Source organism: Pinus tabuliformis, chromosome 1_1 (genome assembly GCF_031772625.1).
Source record: "Pinus tabuliformis cultivar Carrire ecotype Pingquan chromosome 1_1, CPIR1, whole genome shotgun sequence".
Classification (NCBI taxonomy): domain Eukaryota; kingdom Viridiplantae; phylum Streptophyta; class Pinopsida; order Pinales; family Pinaceae; genus Pinus; species Pinus tabuliformis.
This window is the reverse complement of record NC_142297.1, coordinates 586,693,208-586,700,866: the sequence shown is the minus strand read 5'-3', so window position 1 is coordinate 586,700,866 and position 7,659 is coordinate 586,693,208.

Here is a 7,659-nt window from a genome sequence, read left to right as displayed (position 1 = left end):
AAATGTGCAACTTTTTATTATTATTATAACTTTTTTTTTCAAATTCATTAATTAAATATATAAAATGTATTACCAAGTAACTTACACTAAGAAAGTCTATTTTCATTCTAATATATAATTTTTTTACATACAACAAAATCCTAATATATTATTAATTTATATTTTTTAATATAATTATGCCATAAGGCGTTTCCCTCTGAAATGAACTCCCCCAAATGCCTTTCTGTCTTAATCGTAGCCGTCAGATCTATTGTTAGACGATTCAACAGAAATCAGCCGTCTAATTTAATAAAAAATGTTATAAAACATTAAGAAACCCTTAAAAAACGTTAACGTATTAGTTATTAGTTAATAAATTCGTTTCTATTACCTACTAAACCGTTTACCCTAATCACCTTAATGAACCCGTCCTGCGCGCAGATATCCACGTTTGATGCAGAGGAGGGCGTAGGTAGAGTTGTTGCAGAGGAGGACGGGGGACCTGTAGAGAAGGGTTTGGGCAGAGGATTGAAAGATGATTACGAGGGTCGCAGAGGACGAGGGGCCTTCTTCTTGGCTGTATGAGGGTCGTGTAGGCCGTTTTTTCTGCAGGATCGTTTTGCCCTCCATCAGAATATGGCGCCTCACTGTTCTCTTATATTTTGCTTTATGTTTGCTATTCGTGAGAACCTGCAACTCAGGTGTATGGAGGATTGATTCTACTCTGCCTAAGGACAAAGCTCTACAAGTTACCTGTTGATATAAGTTAGAAACAACAAAGAAAACTAAACAGGTGTGTTTCTTTTCGAAACTAATGCAGAGTTGTTATTTTTGTTTCTCAGGTTAAATGCTCCAGTGGCAGTTTAGGCTCTTAATGGCAACAATTTGCATCTTGATTGGTCACATTGATATTCTTGGTGAAAGTTTCTATGTAGCTGTAGCTAGATCCAGTCTTAACAAAGTCATAACCTAGTACAAGCAGTCCTAAATGCTCTGAACTGTCACGGAAACCTGTTCTTCTTTTATAGAGGGCACTTTAACTTTCCTGATGAATACAAGAATCGACCAATTTTTCAAATGAGGAACGATGGTTTTGCTCATTTTAGAATAGCCAAAAATCCTTTGTTACACGGAACCTGAGAGGTGAGCAATTCTTAGAATAACCAAAAATTCTCTGTTACACGGGACTTGAGAGGTGGGAAATAGTGATCTTGGTTCCAATGAACCATGGCACTCTCTAAAACACTGCCCCCATCTGACTCTTTTCCTCAGATTTGAAGCCCTGCAACACCAATGGAGTTTGCTCTTTACGCTGTAGTGAGTCACCAAATATAAAGGGGGGAAATATTTTATACTACAACAACTTTTCCCAGATGCAGTTGAAAAGATCTGAAACACAAAGTTTTTTGATCAGAGATTTTGAGTTGAAATATATGGCACTTGATTCCCCTTGGCATATCTCTTTGAGGAATTTGCAAATTTGGCAATGGTCAAATATAATATCTCAATGTTAATGTTGTTTATTAGACCTCCTCCCTATCTTGCTTTTAGAAAGCTCTGCTTTGCTAACATATTTATTGCAAATGTAAACATGCCACTTCTTTTACAGAGGGCACTTTAACTTTCTCGATGAATACAAGAATTGGCCAATTTTTCAAATGAGGAACGATGGTTTCACTCATTTTAGAATAGCCCAAAATCCTCTGTTACATGGGACCTGAGAGGTGAGCAATTCTTAGAATAACCCAAAATTCTCTGTTACATGGGACTTGAGAGGTGGGAAATAGTGATCTTGGTTCCAATGAACCAGGGCACTCTCCAAAACACTGCCCTCGTCTCACTCTTTTCCTTAGATTTGAAGCCCCGACAACACTAATGGAGTTTGCTCTTTACACTGTAGTGAGTCACCAAATATAAAGAGAGGAAATATTTTCTACTACAACAGCTTTTCCCAGTTGCAGTTGAAAAGCTCTGAAATACAAAGTTTGTTTATCAGAGATTTTGAGTTGAAATATATGGCACTTGATTCCCCTTGGCATATCTCTTTGAGGAATTTGCAAATTTGGCAATGGTCAAATATAATATCTCAATGTTAATGTTGTTTATCAGACCTCCTCCCTGTCTTGCTTTTATAAAGCTTTGCTCTGCTAACATATTTATTGCAAATGTAAACATGCCATACAGTTTGTCGATGTGATACCAAGTTCAACTTTTATAAGGTTAATTTATGGGAGCTTGTATGTTTTGGTAGAATGTGAGAAGGACGTTGGAATTTTTTTATAGTGGTAGAGGTTGCAAATGTGTCTCTTATTTTTTATACCATGGACATAACTTTGTTGCAAAGATATTTTTCTCAACTGAAAGAGTTTCTCACAATTAACAAGCATAGTGGACTTAACTTGTGGACAACCATTTTTGCTTTTGAAGACTGCAATTTTTCAACTGTGGGATTATAGATTGTAACATAATTACAATGTATTTTATTTTTGGGCCTTCGCTTACACTGGTTATTTGAACTCTTTTTTTGCCTTATCTGCAATTGGAGGTATTTTGAAGCATGTTTTTGGGAACTTATATAAATGACCTCAACCTGTACTGGTCTCACTGATTATATGTAGTATATATATGCTATTTTTCTCCCCCATATATTTTCCATGGATGAGTTTATGCACTCTCCAAAACACTGCCCCCAAGAATATAATTCAATTTGCTTTTGGGTTTTAGCCAGCAAAGCTCACGGTTAATTAAGTTGATCTTGGTTCCAATGAACCAGGGCACTCTCCAAAACACTACCCCCAAGGGAGGGTGAACCATATATACCTCTTATATAGAATGAAGAAGCAGTAACATCAAAGGTCTTTAGAGTTTTACAGATGTAGTGCCCTTTACTCAGCAATGTCTTTAAATGAGGTTAAACTATCCATCAGATCACTGTTAGGATCCACTAAATCCTTCAACCACTCTATTGTTTCCTCTTCCTCTTCTCTTGCAACTCTTTTCCTCAGATTTGAAGCCCTGCAACACCATACCATGGACAGAACTTTGCTGCAAAGATATTTTTCTCAAATGAAAGAGTTTCTCACAATTAACAAGCATAGTGGACTTAACTTTTGGACAACCATTTTTGCTTTTGAAGACTGTAATTTTTCAACTGCGGGATTATAGATTGTAACATAATTACAATGTATTTTATTTTTGGGCCTTCGCTTATGTTGGTTATTTGAACTTTTTTTTTGCCTTGTCTCGGAGGTATTTTGAAGCATATTTTTGGGAACTTATATAGATGACCTCAACCTGCATTGGTCTCTTGTACTGGTCTCACTAATTATATGTAGTATATATATGTTATTTTTCTACCCCATATATTTTCCATGGATGAGTTTATGCACTCTCCAAAACACTGCCCCCAAGAATATATTTCAATTTGCTTTTGGGTTTTAGCCAACAAAGCTCACGGTTAATTCAGTTGATCTTGGTTCCAATGAACCAGGGCACTCTCCAAAACACTGCCCCCAAGGGAGGGTGAACCGTATATACCTCTTATATAGAATGAAGAAGCAGTAACATCAAAGGTCTTTAGAGTTTTACACATGTAGTGCCCTTTACCCAACAATGTCTTTAAATGAGGTTAAACTATCCATCAGATCACTATTAGGATCCCCTAAATCCTTCAACCACTCTGTTGTTTCCTCTTCCTCTTCTCTCGCGACTCTTTTCCTCAGATTTGAAGCCCTGCAACACCAATGGAGTTTGCTCTTTATGTTGTAGTGAGTCACCAAATATAAAGAGGGGAAATATTTTCTACTACAGCAGCTTTTCCCAGTTGCAGTTGAAAAGCTCTGAAATACAAAGTTTGTTGATCAGAGATTTTGAGTTGAAATATATGGCACTTGATTCCCCTTGGCATATCTCTTTGAGGAATTTGCAAATTTGGCAATGGTCAAATATAATATCTCAATGTTAATGTTGTTTATCAGACCTCCTCCCTGTCTTGCTTTTACAAAGCTCTGCTCTGCTAACATATTTATTGCAAATGTAAACATGCCATACAGTTTGTTGATGTGATACCAAGTTCAACTTTTATAAGGTTAATTTATGGGAGCTTGTATGTTTTGGTAGAATGTGAGAAGTTGTCAATGTGAGAAGGACATTGGAATTTTTTTATGGTGGTAGAGGTTGCAAATGTGTCTCCTATTTTTTATACCATGGATAGAACTTTGCTGCAAAGATATTTTTCTCAACTGAAAGAGTTTCTCACAATTAACAAGCATAGTGGACTTAACTTGTGGACAACCATTTTTGCTTTTGAAGACTGCAATTTTTCAATTGCGGGATTATATATTGTAACATAATTACAATGTTTTTATTTTTGGGCCTTTGCTTATGCTGGTAATTTGAACTTTTTTTTTGCCTTGTCTGCAATTGGAGGTATTTTGAAGCATGTTTTTGGGAACTTATATAGATGACCTCAACCTGTACTGGTCTCCTGTACTGGTCTCACTGATTATATGTAGTATATATATGCTATTTTTCTCCCCCATATATTTTCCATGGATGAGTTTATGTACTCTCCAAAACACTACCCCCAAGAATATATTTCAATTTGCTTGTGGGTTTTAACCAGCAAAGCTCACAGTTAATTCAGTTGATCTTGGTTCCAATGAACCAGGGCACTCTCCAAAACATTGCCCCCAAGGGAGGGTGAACCGTATATACCTCTTATACAGAATGAAGAAGCAGTAACATCAAAGGTCTTTAGAGTTTTACACATGTAGTGCCCTTTACCCAGCAATGTCATTAAATGAGGTTAAACTATCCATCAGATCACTGTTAGGATCCCCTAAATCCTAACATAGTGGACTTAACTTATGGACAACCATTTTTGCTTTTGAAGACTGTAATTTTTCAACTACGGGATTATAGATTGTAATATAATTACAATGTATTTTATTTTTGGGCCTTTGCTTATGCTGGTTATTTGAACTTTTTTTTTGCCTTGTCTACAATTGGAGGTATTTTTCTACTACAGCAGCTTTTCCCAGTTGCAGTTGAAAAGCTTTGAAATACAAAGTTTGTTGATCAGAGATTTTGAGTTGAAATATATGGCACTTGATTCCCCTTGGCATATCTCTTTGAGGAATTTGCAAATTTGGCAATGGTCAAATATAATATCTCAATGTTAATGTTGTTTATCAGACCTCCTCCCTGTCTTGCTTTTACAAAGCTTTGCTCTGCTAACATATTTATTGCAAATGTAAACATGCCATATAGTTTGTCGATGTGATACCAAGTTCAACTTTTATAAGGTTAATTTATGGGAGCATGTATGTTTTGGTAGAATGTGAGAAGTTGTCAATGTGAGAAGGACATTGGAATTTTTTTATGGTGGTAGAGGTTGCAAATGTGTCTCCTATTATACCATGGACAGAACTTTGCTGCGAAGATATTTTTCTCAACTAAAAGAGTTTCTCACAATTAACAAGCATAGTGGACTTAACTTGTGGAGAACCATTTTTTCTTTTGAAGACTGCAATTTTTCAACTGCGGGATTATAGATTATAACATAATTACAATGTATTTTATTTTTGGGCCTTCACTTATGCTGGTTATTTGACCTTTTTTTTTGCCTTGTCTGGAATTGGAGGTATTTTGAAGCATGTTTTTGGGAACTTATATAGATGACCTCAACCTGTACTGGTCTCACTGATTATATGTAGTATATATATGCTATTTTTCTCCCCCATATATTTTCCATGGATGAGTTTATGCATTCTCCAAAACACTGCCCCCAAGAATATATTTCAATTTGCTTTTGGGTTTTAGCCAGCAAAGCTCACGGTTAATTAAGTTGATCTTGGTTCCAATGGACCTGGGCACTCTCCAAAACACTGCCCCCAAGGAAGGGTGAATCGTATATACCTCTTATATAGAATGAAGAAGCAGTAACATCAAAGGTCTTTAGAGTTTTACACATGTAGTGCCCTTTACCCAACAATGTCTTTAAATGAGGTTAAACTATCCGTCGGATCACTGTTAGGATCCCCTAAATCCTTCAACCACTATGTTGTTTCCTCTTCCTCTTCTCTCGCGACTCTTTTCCTCAAATTTGAAGCCTTGCAAAACCAATGGAGTTTTCTCTTTACGCGGTAGTGAGTCACCAAATATAAAGAGGGGAAATATTTTCTACTACAACAGTTTTTCCCAGTTGCAGTTGAAAAGCTCTGAAATACAAAGTTTGTTGATCAGAGATTTTGAGTTGAAATATATGGCACTTGATTCCCCTTGACATATCTCTTTGAGGAATTTGCAAATTTGGCAATGATCAAATATAATATCTCAATGTTAATGTTGTTTATCATACCTCCTCCCTGTCTTGCTTTTACAAAGCTCTGCTCTGCTAACATATTTATTGCAAATGTAAACATGCCATACAGTTTATCAACGTGATACCAAGTTCAACTTTTATAAGGTTAATTTATGGGAGCTTGTATGTTTTGGTGGAATGTGAGAAGTTGTCAATGTGAGAAGGACGTTGGAATTTTTTTATGGTGGTAGAGGTTGCAAATGTGTCTCCTATTTTTTATACCATGGACAAAACTTTGCTGCAAAGATATTTTTCTCAACTAAAAGAGTTTCTCACAATTAACAAGCATAGTGGACTTAACTTGTGGACAACCATTTTTGCTTTTGAAGACTGCAATTTTTCAACTGCGGGATTATAGATTGTAACATAATTACAATGTATTTTATTTTTGGGCCTTCACTTATGCTGGTTATTTGAAACTTTTTTTTTGCCTTGTCTGCAATTGGAGGTATTTTGAAGCATGTTTTTGGGAACTTATATAGATGACCTCAACCTGTACTGGTCTCATTGATTATATGTAGTATATATATGCTCTTTTTCTCCCCCATATAATAGAGCAATACCTCACCAAACTAACTTTGTCATTGATTTTTGTTTTCCTCATTATTTTAATAAGGGTCTAAAGTGAGGGTTCTTTCTCAACTCTTAAATTATGAATTTTAATGAAAAGAATCCCTCAAGGCCAATATTGCAAGAGAAGCTTGAGTTCTAGTGACATGCACTAAGAATTATATGGAACCATTGTAAGTTTGTATTGCTCTATTATAGACTTTTCTATATGAAATTTACATTCTTGCTTTACTGTTCTGAGATGGTGAATGTAAGGTTGTGAATAGTAAATTTGAGAACAGACTTTTCTGCATTTCTCTTCTATTCATATAATATATTTTTGTTGTGTTTCTTGAGTAGCTTTTTGTTCTAGAAGTAATAACAAGAACATATGTTTAACCTTGTATGTCTACCTAGCCAACTTCAACTCAGTTTGGTAATTCTATAGCTAGACCTTAGTTGATATCAACTCCACTACACAATTTTACATCAACTCAACCAAAGCTAACATGAACTTGGCTCATTCAGTGGACTCAATCAACAAAGGCTTTAAGTAATGAGAAACTCAATCATCATGGCAATGATAGGTGTAGAATTGGAAGTTGTTGTTACCAAAATCAAACTGGAAAAATAACAACCTGATTATATAAATTCTTTGGTCCAAATGGAGGTGCAAGGAAGATAGATGTTAAATGATGTTTAGGATTTCCGGTTCATAGTGAGTTAGCAGTCAGGGTCTAGAACGAAATCAAGTGATATTTAGAATT